Here is a 13,366-nt window from a genome sequence, read left to right as displayed (position 1 = left end):
GATTGGAGGGCAACTAACCCTCCTCTCACGCCCACCATTTCCCCAAACACATCCAATCAAAAATTTGAGATATCAATTTTGTTCAACGTAGTTAAAAGTTCTGGAAATTAGTTCTTTGAGGGCGAAAACCCCCTCCCCCCAGCCCTCAGGGCAAGGGTGGTAAGTTATGCCCTGGGGGCATATAAGGTTTTTATTGAAAGTGTTGTCGTAGAAACGTCAAAAGGGCTCATTCCATTGGAAATTAAAAGGGCTAGTGCCTTTTTTAATAGTTGAAAGTGATTAGAGAGCAACTAACGCCCCTCTCATGCCCACCATTTCCCCAAACACATCCGATCAAAATTTTGAGATAGCCATTATGTTTAACTTAGTTGAAAGTTCTGGAAATTAGGTCTTTGAGGATGAAAAGGTCATCCTCAGGGCAAAGGCTGTACTTTATGGCCTTGGGGCATATAAGGTGTTTATAGAAAGGGTTTTCATAGAAACTCAAAAAGGGCTCATTCGATTGGAAATTGAAAGGCCTTGTGCGCTTTTTAATAGTAGAAAGTTTTGGAAGGCTTCACATTTTTATAGTAAACATCGATTTGGGTACAATTTATTCTTTTTTTTTTTTTTAGAAAGGGCACTTCGTATCGATGGAGTTGTCTTGGAAACTTCAAAAAGGGCTCATTCGATTGAAAATAGAAAGGGATAAGAAAAGGGCCAACAGTCGAAAGTTATTGGAGGCCATCTAGTCCCCCTCCCACACCCACCCATCCATTTGCACCAATGAAATCCAAAACTGAAAACAAGTAAGTTATATAAATCATAAGCAGCGCAATAGCGCTGCTTATGATAGTGAAGATCGATGTTTAAAACTCCTATTATGTTTAAAACTAAATTTTGCATCTCAAAAATTTTCGGGGCTACTTCTGCTCATAAAATTTAACCAAATCAAAATAGCGTAAGTGTCTTCAAGTTATCAAAGAAAGTAAACAGATTTTTTTTGTGAATGGTATCAAGTTTTCTATTTCAGGTCAACTAGAGGAGATAGGAAACTAAATTAAATACTACTATTTGTGTCCAAATTTTTAAAAGGGTGTATGTTGTTAAAAATAGCTGAAAATTTTTCTCCAGCATACAAATAGCAAGCCAAACTATAAACTCTAAAACAAACCAAAAAGATTTAAAGAATTGTTTTAGTTTTCCCTGAAAAAAATAGATTAATGTAAAAATAATAGAAACTAAAAAAAAAAAAATTCAAAAAAATAAGTTTTTCAAAGAAAAGTAAAGAACGCCATTAAACCTAAAATGAGCAAAAAAAAAAAAAAAATCTACCAAGCGTGAAACTACCACAAATCAGTATCGATAAATAAATGAAACCCAGAACAAACAGAAATTACAATGAATAACCGAGTCAAACTCAAAACGAGCACAAACTAACATGAATAGGGCTCAAAACCCCTATGCCATCCTAAGACGAGAACATAATTTACACTTTACTGAAAAAAATGCAAATGAATGTGCATTGTCAGTTTAATATTCATGTACTGATATTTAGTAATCAAAATGTTAATATTATTTAATTTGTTAAAGTTATAGAAGTAAAAACATTTATATTTTTCACTAAAGTGCAACTTTAAAATGACTGGAAAACATCTATATTGTTGTAGTATAAGAATCGTGCAAAATTAAATATAATTAAATGGCAATATCAAATAAATATAAAATTCAATGTTTAATTCTTGCAAAAAAAAAGAAAAAAAATGAGGTTTGAAGAATAAAGCATGTATATTTTTTATTTGAGATAAAAGCATGTATCTTTGAACAGCCAAGCAAATATGTCAAACGAGTTTGAATGGAGGAGATTTCGCTTCTTTATTTGGCTTGTCCATTTGATTTACTAGTCTGATTCAAGTGCTTGTGAAATGAACATTAGGTGAAGCATATTTCTGTTATATAGTAAGTTATAATTTTGATTTTAGGGTTAAGGTCTATCAGGAGTCAGAATCATGGCAAAGAAACAGGAAATATATCATGAGTTTCTCTATTCAATTCTTTTTTCTAATCTGTCGACAGGGGTGTAATTTGTTATAGGTTAAGGAGAGGAGCACTGCCCCCTCATAACTACAGTTTGCCCCCTGATCCCAGTTTTCTTCCCAACTGAAATTTAGTAAATTTACTAATTTGCTTTTAAAGTAAATTTAAAGTAAAAGTAATTTTACTTTTTTTTTACCAAGATGTTTTGATCTGACGTAATTTACGAAACAACTTACGTAACGGACTTCTATATTCGCATATTTTTATTACGTATATTAAGGGGTTCGTCCCCTTGTCAACGCCTCGCTCTTTACGCTAAAGTTTAAATTTTTGTCCAATTCTTTAAGAATGACCCCGTAATCATAAAGGCCGTTAAATTGAATAAATATCTCTCATGAAAGTAGGCTACAAAAAAAAACTTTAGCGTAAAGAGTGAGGTAATGACTAGGGGGCGAATCCAATCATATACGTAATAATGTCTGTTCGTTTTAAGTTTTGATGTTGCTCCTTACTTTCAGTTGAAAATATTGTTTTTTCTTTATTTAATTTCTGATCTGTTTTTAAATAATGCTGGGAAATCCGGCGCCCGCTTCATAGTAATGTCCCTTCTCCCATGAAAATATCCTTCATGGGAAGATCCTCTTACGTAACCCCCTACCCCTCCCCCCTCCCCAACTACCAGAAAAAAACCCTGAAAACTTCTGTATACTTCCCAATAAAAATACTATATGTAAACATTGGGCAAAGTTCATAACTTGCAGACCTTCCCCCGGGGACTGTGGAGGATTAAGTCATCCTAAAAGACATAGTTATTGTATTTTTTGACCATGCTGAACAAAATGACTATCTCAAAATTTTTATCAGGTAACTTTGGGAAAAAATGAGCGTGGGATGGGGCCTACTTGACCTCCATTTTTTTAGTTACTTAAAAAGGGCACTAGAACTTTTAATTTCCGTTCGAAAGAGCCGTCCTGCGATGTTCTAGGACCACTGGGTTGACACGATCACTCCTGAAGAAAAAAAAAACACGCGTCCATGATCTTTCTTCGGGCAAAAAATACAAAATTCTACATTTTTGCAGATAGGAGCTTGAAACTTCTATAGTAGGGTTCTCTGAAACTCTGAATCTGATGGTGTGATTTTCACTAAAGTTCTACCAATTTTAGGGGGCCTTTCCCCCTTTTTCGAAAATAAGGGAAATTTTTTCATGCGCATAACTTTTGATGGGAATGACTAAACTTAATGAAACTTATATATTTTAATTCAGCGTAGAAATATGATTCTTTTGATCTATCTATTGGTATCAAAATTCTGTTTTCTAGAGTTTTGATTACTACTGAGTCGGGTCGCTCCTTACTTACAGTTCGTTAACACGAACCGTTTGATACAAGTTAGTCATTATAATAATTTTCTTAGCTTTTAGAAAATAATTTGGCCTATTTTTATACAGATGCTTTATAAACATCTCATGATATTTTTTGCACTTGAACCGTAGACTATTTTATACGACTATTAGGCTACTATTCAAAAATTTTCGCAGTTTAATTAATTATTTAACAGTATGAGTTTAAAATTCATTAATTTTTTTATTATCAATAAAACATGCAGCAGGTACTAATAAATAAATAAATAATATAAATAAATAAATAAATCTCAAAACGATCAAAACTTAAATTGAATTTGTAAATCAAGCTTAAAACGAACAAAATTACCACAAACAAGAGTTTGGCTGCTGTTCCTTTCCTTAACTGTCAAGTAGGCACACTTGTGCCTCTATAAAGAGGCGACCCACCACAATGTTAAGCGATTTCAGGTCCTAGAGGTCGCAGAGAGACGGCGGTAATCGCATTTTGTAGCCCAAGCTCAAACTAAGAAACTTGCAAAATTTCATCCTCCTCCGACTTTATCTTCATGGGGTAAACTGGGCCGGAAGTTTCGACCCTCCCACCACAGCCCCCCTTTAACGTTGTCCGATTGTGCTGAAATTCAGAGGTTAAGGTTTCCTAGGGCCCGGGAGCTAATCCTCGAAATTTCAGCTCAATCTGATCTCTCCTTCCCTGTTTTCAAAAAACCAAATATAGCCACTTAAAATTCATTTCTTTTTTTTTCTTAGCCACGCCTACAGGCCACAGTTGGCAACGGATCCGGGTGAATGAGGACTCATTCGAAGCAGAATTTGACCTGTTAGGGCCTTTTGATATTTTCAGACCGAAAAAATTATCCCCCGAATTTACATTTATGAAAAACCTCGTTTTCCTATAATAGCCCATGTTAATTTTTCCCACCACAACCCCCCTTTAACGTTGTCTGATCGGGCTGAAATTTAGAAGAGAAGCTTTCCTGGGGCCTGGGAGCTCATCCTCGAAATTTCAGCTCAATCTAATCAATCCTTCCCTGTTTTCCAAAAACCAAATATCAAGTTTCGTGGGAATTTGCTTGCGTCGAAAATAGCTTCCATTTACTAAAAAACAATTATAATTGTGTCTGTTTAGTCCAGCGGTTGATACTCCAGACTGTCAGGCGGAAAACCTGGGTTCGATTCACCATCAGAGTAAATTTTTTATATACTGAATTTAAACTTTAAAAAATAAACTCAGTTTCTTTTTTAAATTATTTGAAAAAAATTACGTTTTCTAAAGAGTTAAAGAGGCTGAGTTACAAGGTCGATCCATAAAACGTACAGGGATAAGGAGGCACAGTTGGGGGGCTGTTAAAGAGGCTGAGTCACAAGTTCGAACCTTAAAACGTACAGGGATTAGGAGCCGCAGTTGGGGGGCGGGCCCCCCCCCAAACCCCGCTTCTGTATATGATAACTCCTGACACGATCATCTAACAGTTAGTCAAGCAATAATAAGTAATAAACTATACAAAAACGTGCAGAAATTATTTGAAAAAAACTACGTTTTCTAAAGAGTTAAAGAGGCTGAGTTACAAGGTCGAACCTTAAAACGTACAGGGATTAGGAGGCACAGTTGGGGGGCTGCCGCCCCCCAAACCCCCGCTTTCGCAGCCTTTAAATAAAACAAAAGTTTTTTAAACTGAAAATAAGGAGCGACATTAAATCTTAGAACGAACAGAAATTATTCCGTATATGAAAGGGGCTATGCCCTCCTCAACGCCTCGCTCTTTACGCTAAAGTTTTTATTGTTTAAAAAAAAGAGTTGTGAGAAAGTCAAACTTTAGCGTAAAGAGCGAGGCGTTGAGGAGGGAACAGCCCCTTTCATATACGGAATAATTTCTGTTCGTTCTAAGATTTAATGTCGCTCCTTACTTTCAGTTTAAAAAATTTTTTTTATTTAAAGGCTGCGAAAGCGGGGGTTTGGGGGGCGGCAGCCCCCCAACTGTGCTTCCTAATCCCTGTACGTTTTAAGGTTCGACCTAGTAACTCAGCCTTTTTAACTCTTTAGAAAACGTAGTTTTTTTCAAATAATAAAAGTATAGAGCCAACTGCGTCATTGATGCTTTACTAAAAATTATGTGTGTCTTAAACTGTTTTTGAAAGAGCTAATAAAGCTAAACAGAATATTTGATATATAATGATATTAATTGGTGAAAGCTAATCAGCTCAAGATCTTATATAAATAATTTCTTAGACCACACTGCTTTTCCATTAAAAACAAAAAAATTTTTAAACAAGAAAAACGGGTTTTAATTTTCTATAAAGCAGTGAAATACAAAAAAATTAATTTTGCAAAAAATCTCAGAATATTTCGGCCCCAAATCCGGGAGCATTTCTCAACGGAAAAAAAAATAAAATAAATAAAAAAAAAAAAACTTAACTTACATCACAATAAAACATACTAAACACATAAAGAGAAAGAAAAAAAAAACAAAACAAAAAATATAAATAAATAAGAAACAAAACTCACAGATTAAATATGTGATTTCTTATTTATTTTCTTATTTTTCTTATTTATTTATATTTTTTCTTTTGTTTTTTTTTCTTTCTCTTTATGTGTTTAGTATGTTTTATTGTGATGTAAGTTAAGTTTTTTTTTTTATTTATTTTATTTTTTTTACGTTTAGAAATTCTCCCGGATGTGGGGCCGAAATATTCGGAGCTTTTGTGCATAATTAATTGTTTTGTATTTCACTGCTTTATAGAAAATTAAAACCCGTTGTTCTTGTTTAAAAATTTTTTTGCTTATATAAATGTAATTTTTATGTTGGAATTTGTAATAGACACAGAAGAAAAGATTTATAATATAATTTGTTTTCAGTAAAGTGCATATTTCTTTGTTTTCCCTTTTGTATTTTTTCAATTTTTTTTTTTCATCGTTAGCAGGAAACTGGAATACCGTGGGGTTTATTAAGGGGTCACTGAAACACTAACTTTATATGTAATTTGTTTTGTATTTTTAATTTTGCATTATTTTCATCAAGTGCAATTAGATACCCGAAAATTACTTGTATGGGTGCTATTTTCAGAATGAAAAGGCTGGGTAGGCTTCTGGTAGAGAGCTATTAAAGGGCCCATTTAAAAGCTGATTTTATATCTAATTCCTTTTTTTCTAGATTTCACTTGATAAAACCTTCACTAACTTCCATATGGTAACCCAAAAAGTGAAATATCTGTCTCATTTCTTTTTCTAAGCTTAGGCAGGTGTAAGAAACTACGGGGCAAGGTTGTCCCCAATAGAAGTTCATGCAAGTCACATTGTAGAGAGATGTTTACAGGCTAATGATTAGTTTTCCTAAAATATAAATACCAAAGAAGCAAACATAATAGAAGGACAAAGTTCCGTAGAGTATATTAACTACACAACTTGAATTTTTTTTTCAATAATTTCATTGATAATTGAATTTTGTATTTACAATTACTAAAATAGGACAATATTACCCTATGAACTCTATATATGACAAATCTTGGATTTCTTACGACAAAGTTTTAAATAGATACAAAGTGAAACCTATATTTAATGCCATATTGTAGAATAAAACCCATGTTGAATTCATTATTTTCTTTGCTTAAATTGGAAAAGGATTTATCTTAAGGTTTATTGTCAATATTTTTGATAACTAAAAAACGCACACAAATTAACTTAAGTAAACACAGTTTTCTAATCAAAGTAATTTTTAGAGTTAAATCTTAAACCGAGAGAAAAATTACTGATTTGCCGCTTATGCAACCCATTTTGACATATGTGGGTGGGGGGGGGGTGTCATCCTCAAGGAAATCTTGTCTAGATCTTTCAACGACGTTGGAAAACGTGGCTATCTCTAGTACCCTGGTCCAAAAAAAAAAAAAAAAAACGCTATTAAGCTGTCACTTAAGATGCCCAATTAAAATAGTTTTGTTTTGCTTTTTAAAGCAGTTCTTTCTGTTTCAGCAAATGGTCAGACCAAAAGGGGCAATAGGTTGTGGTGCAACGTTTGCGACGTGGGCCTTACAACTGAAAAAAGTCTAAGAGTCCATTTAAAGACTCTTATTCATGAACTAAAGTTGAAAGCAAATGGTGAGTTATATTTATATAACAATGAGAATAATTCATATAACAATTAGAATCATTTTCAAATAAATTAGCTAGTGATACATTTTTTTTAAATAAATCTAGCTTGTAAAATTTCCCTTTATCTGTCGAATTCTGAAAAACTAGCGCTTCAGAGAAATTTGAGCTAAAATACTTCTCAAAACTTATTAATTTTCTCTAGGCCATGTAGCGGCTATTGTACTTCTATTCCTGCTTTGTTTCGTTAGTTTTTTTTTTAAGTAAAATGGTAGTTTTACATAATTGTAATAATTATAGGATATATCACGAGCAATTTTTTTTGAAAAAGTTTTTTTTTTAATATATTGCACAAACTACAAAACAGTGACTTTTTTCTTTTTAAGGTTCGAATTTGCTCTTTACTTTCATCCGGAAAATATTTTTTTAATTAATATTAATTAAGGGGAAAAGGACAATTTCCTTGAACATAGAAATTTAAATATTTAGTAACATTTTCAATTAAAATATTATTATGGACTGGATTTTTAGTTAAGTAAATTTGTTTTTCCTCTGCAAGGTTGCAAGTGGGAGCAAACCAGGCATCGTTTTTATGCTTATAAATAGTTTGATTGAGCAGACATTGATCCCCTGGCATCACGACCAGACCTAGGGGAGACTAGAGGAAGCATGCGCCCCTGACGGCACAACTGGGGGTGGCAAAACAAACTTAAATTATATTTTTTTTAGGCAAAAAATTGCAATATGTAGAGTATTAAGGATATTGCAGGGGGCGGAAAAGACTATATTCGCCTCCCAGCCCTTCCCCTGAGAAAAAACCTAATTCCGACTCTGCCAGGCATTAAAGCTTAAGATGAGCAGCAATATAATCTTATAATGGTTCAAACTTAAAACAGTGGCTGATTTTTGAAAATGAGCCAGTCCTTTCTTATTGACAAAATAGGCAAAGAACAGATTATTATTATCGCAACTATAATTTTTATATCCAAGATTGGCTATACTATAATAGATCTCGATGCTCAGTGTTTTTAATAGAAACTTAGCATTTTAGCTTTTTTTGCTTTTGGGTAGAAGCTTTGCGCATACAACTGTTAAAGAAGCTCTTGAAATTATTTTAAGCAGCCTAAAAAAAACAACAAAAATTCAGTTTACTTTATAAAGTTCATAAAATACCTATTTACAGCTCCTGCTGCAGCAAGAGCAGGAGATTGGGAGGTGATTGGGAGGAGGAGATTAGGAGCAGGAGAGGTGGAGGTGACAGCTTTCTATTCCTTATTCCATCTTGGAAGGTTCAATCATATAGAGGAGAAGCTTCTGTATGATTGTTATTTCAATGAGGTATATCAAAACTGTATTCTAAATTGTATTATAAAAACCTTGTCTAGAAATACTCTATATATATAAGTTGTGTTTTCTGAATCTTTGGTTAAAATGACTATGTTGAAACTTTGGTCTGATTCCAAGTCAGTTCATTGGGCTCATTGTGGTGCAAAGAACAGTTTTGCATCCACTGATGCATATTTTCACTTAAAAAATATTACTTGATCAACAGTTCTGAAACACCGGTTCTACATTAAAAAAGGTAGAAAACTCAACGCGGTAAAATACAGAAAAATCAAAGCGAAAAAACACTATTGTTTAAGACGGTATTTTTGTTAAAGTTGCCTACGAATTCAGCAAGGTGTCTCAACTAAGACAAAACGTAGCGATAATTCAAATATATTTGTATTAAAAATGAAGTAAAATAGTCAAGTGCTCGCTTATCTCAATTGCTGAAATATGAAAACAGTTTTCTTTTTTGCCAAACAATTACCTTTAATATTTTCTTTGAGACAACATTCATTTAAAAAGGAAAAAAAAACAATTTTAACAATTATTATGCTTCGGCAAGGATTGCGGAGGTACCTTTTTGCATTACAAATTTTATGCTTCTATTTTTTAAGTATTAGTTTTGAAAAAATTCTTGGGAGACTTTGAATAGACTAGAATGAAGAAAAAGCGTGCTAAGCCATAGTGGCCTCAGGAGGCTTGGTACTGCAGTTAGTTGTTAATAGTAGCAGTAGTAATATCACCTAAAATCCTTTGCTATCTGCGAAAAGGAAAAACGTTACAGGGTTCTGCTACAGTTACTGCTACACTTACAGTTACAGGGTCAATTACAGTTACCACTTCTTGCAAAGGGATTCTGCTTTTTAGTACAGGTAAATCTGCTGTGGCTCTTGTTCCTGCTTCAAACTACTTTTTTATCGATTGGGGGAAAGTTTTGGCATCACCATAAAAAATAAAATGCACCATATTACCCAAAAATATACCCCATGCAAAAATATAAGCCAAATTCAGCTTTCTGTAACCAACATGCTGCGTTCAATGTTGTTAATTTATCAGCTTGAAAACGTTCAAATATGCCACAGCCTATAAATACTAGTTTTGAAAAACTTCTTAGGAGGGTGTAAGGAGGAAGACTTTGAATAGACTAGAATGAAGAAAAAGCGTGCTAAGCCATACTGGCCTCAGGAGGCTTGGTACTGCAGTTAGTTGTTAATAGTAGCAGTAGTAATATCACCTAAAATCCTTTGCTATCTGCGAAAAGGAAAAACGTTACAGTGGTTCTGCTACAGTTACTGCTACACTTACAGTTACAGGGTCAGTCAGTTATTTGTTAATAGAAGCAGGAGTAATATCATCTAAGAAATCTCTCTGGTTTGGTTGTATTCCTAAAATCTTTTGCTATCTGCGAAAAGGAAAAACGTTACATTGGTTCTGCTAAAATTACTGCTACACTTAAAGTTACAGGGTCAGTTGCAGTTACTAGTTCTTGCAAAGTGGTTCTACTTTTTAGTCCAGGTAAATCTGCTGTGGCTGATTCCTGCTCCAAATTATTTTTTTTATCGATTGTGGGAAAGTTTTGGCATCGCCAAATTCAAGCTTTCTGCAACCAACATGCTGCGTTCAATGTTGTCAATTTATCAGCTTGAAAACGTTCAAATATGCCACAGCCTATAAATACTAGTAAAATTGTTTATTAGCATCTTGTATATATATATATATATAGCACCTTGTTGGCAATCCTAAGAATCCTTGAACTTTTTTTGTTTCAACAGTTATATATAACGCAAGTGAGTTATCATATACTTTTTATATTTTCCCAGTGTTTTGATTGAAGTCTTAGTGCACTACTCTATTTGGATCGGATTTGCTGCCTTAAGGCTAAACAGTTGTTTTTATATAATTTGTCGTATTTCCCTACCTTACTCATAGTCAGAAGGTCTGGAAGATTTTGTACATAATTTGTATAGTGAGCGCAATATTCTACCGGCTACCCTTACATCGCTGATTAACGTTAGGATCACCCAATCGGCTCTTAAACTTTGTGTATTTGTCCTGTTTTATGTTTGGCAAGTCGTTGTGCTAAGATATTACAACTTTTGACGGAAATGGACGGGCTCATTTGATCAAAAATTGAAATTTCAAGTTCTTTTTTTAAGAATCAAAAGTGATCAATGGGTAATTAGCCCACGCCCCAGTTTTTGCAAAGGGCATCCCGCCAAAGTTTGAGATTTGAATTTTGTTCAAAAAATGTCAAACGCCAAACAACTATGCTTCCGGGGTTGAACCACCACCCCAGCCCTGTGGAAATTGCTCTGAGTTACGGAACTTGCTTATTGTTGCTTCGACACTTTGTTTACTTCCATACTTGGTTTTCGTTATTTACGTGGCAACTTTGATATACCGTGCAAGGGCTATAAGCTATGCAAGTTGATTATTGTTACTTTGATACATTATTTGCTATGATTCTTTCTTTACCTTGTTATTTTTTACTTTGGTTTGGTTATTTTGATAATAGTTTGATAATTTGGTAAATTGTTGATGTTGAAAAAAAGTTAATTTTGAAATAGGGAATTTTTAAAAACTTGAAATTTTTTGCAATCAAAAAAAAACAAAAAGCACTTAAAAAAAACTTCCAAAAAAAAAATTGTTCAAAGAAAATTAAAGGCCATTTTAAACTTAAGTTCAGCATGTACAAATACCTGTTAAAATTCAAACTCAGAACGACCAGAAATTACTATTAAAGAATAAATGAAACCCAAAACGAACAGAAATTAAATTAACAATCATAGCAAAAAGAACATACAACAAGTAATAATGTCAATGAATATATATATATCTTAAAGTGAGTAATGCTTACATTGAATATGCGAATCAAGCTTAAAACAAAAAAGATATTTTGCTATTGAAGTATAAATGAAACCCAAAACGAACAGAAATTAAATAAAAAATCAATGCAAACAAACGTGCAAAAAATAATAATATAAATGAATAAACAAATCTTAAAACGAGTGAAACTTAAATTGAATATGGAAATCAAGCTTGAAATGAACAAAAATCCCTACAAACAAGAGCTTGGGTATCGCTTCCTTCTCTTACTGTAAAAGTCTGAAACCAACTGCGTCATTTGCGATTTACCAGAAACGAATTATATTACAAATATTTATTTTGTACTTAATATTGAAAATAAACATTAAAATTTTTAGTAAAATTTTGAACTGATGAGCTTTCAGCAATTAGGCCTAAAATCATTATACATTAAACATTCAGTTTAATTTATTAGTTCTCTCTAAGATTGTTCAAGAAGAATATTGTTTCACTACAAACAAGAGTTTGGATACTGCCCCCTTCCTTAATTGTAAGAACCTAAAGTAAAGCCTACTGCCTATTGGCGCTTCATTGAAAATTAATTAGATGAAAATATTTCCTTTTCCTGTTCTTACAGCATTGAAAAAGAAAATAAAATTACAGTGAAATAAAATCTTGAACTGATGGATCTTTCAATAATTAATATAATTATATATCAAATATTCAATTTGATTTTGTTTATACTTTCCAAGACTGTTCAAGACACATACAGTTTTCAGTAAAGCGTCAATGATGCAGTAAGTTCTAGGCTTTTACAGTGATAGAAGGAGGCGATAGCCAAGCTCTTGTCTGTAGTAATTTTTGTTCGTCTCAAGCTTGATTTGCATATTCTATTTAAGTTTCACTCGTTTTAAGATTTATTTATTCATTTACATTAGTATCTATTGTATGTTTGTTTTCACTGATTGTTTTTCACAATCACTTTCACAATCAATCTATTTCCTCTACGATACCTTGGCATCAGCCGTTCTACCAAGCTTATCAACAGCATATACACTACCGACTCAGACACCTCAGCCAGCTGTCCAAGAGATGCAGGTATTATTTTTTCTTCTAGAGTTTTTAAATGACTAAAGACAATATTATTTTTTTTTTTTTTTATAAAAAAAAATTATTTTATAAAAAATGGTGACTGCCAACAGAATTGTAGGCCTCTGGACATTCCCGATGCCAAACATTTTTGTAGCCTGCAATATCGGCAACTATTTCGGTTTATTTCGTATATTACACAGTTTTTTCGTCTGACGCATCGGTAGTTTATCCCATTGGTTCGGGATCTCTTGTAAAATGCCTTGCATCCTTCACAGGTAATTACTCCATAATGGACTCCACTATATACTTGAATTTTATGCTTTTGTGAAAGCCCCCAAAAATGATATCAGATCGAAATGAAAACTGTACCGTTGGAGCCACTATAGCCATATTACAATCTCTCGTCTTAAGCACTTACCGCTCACCACCTTGCCTGCACAATTTGTAAAGTGGACAAACGCTTGAGTTTATATAATTTGCGTCTTGAAACACATAAAAATTTGGAGTTCAAATAAAGAAGCAATTATTACTTCATTTCGTTATTTTTGTAGCAATGGTATTTTTGACTTACTATTTACATAGGTAGTGTTGTTTGTTTTTTTTTGTACTATGTGTATAAGTTATTTGCAGGCTAATAAAATTATTAATCCAATAATTCATTAATGTCATTATAAACA

The 13,366-nt window shown here is 33.1% G+C and overlaps 1 long non-coding RNA gene across 1 annotated transcript; it reads left to right on the top strand.

Moving 5' to 3' along the window:
• The first annotated feature begins 1,869 nt into the window (after nucleotides 1–1,869).
• Nucleotides 1,870–12,697, top strand: LOC148944889 (uncharacterized). The gene is made up of 3 exons (XR_016142747.1): nucleotides 1,870–1,938; nucleotides 7,347–7,472; nucleotides 12,622–12,697. It is a non-coding gene; the product is annotated as an uncharacterized LOC148944889 (long non-coding RNA).
• Nucleotides 12,698–13,366: the final 669 nt, after the last annotated feature.

The sequence above is a fragment of the Artemia sp. Qi Xiang Cuo genome, chromosome 13 (genome assembly GCF_049724085.1).
Source record: "Artemia sp. Qi Xiang Cuo chromosome 13, ASM4972408v1, whole genome shotgun sequence".
Taxonomy (NCBI): domain Eukaryota; kingdom Metazoa; phylum Arthropoda; class Branchiopoda; order Anostraca; family Artemiidae; genus Artemia; species Artemia sp. Qi Xiang Cuo.
Note: the sequence above shows the minus strand (reverse complement) of the source record. Positions and strands in the feature narration are given on the sequence as shown.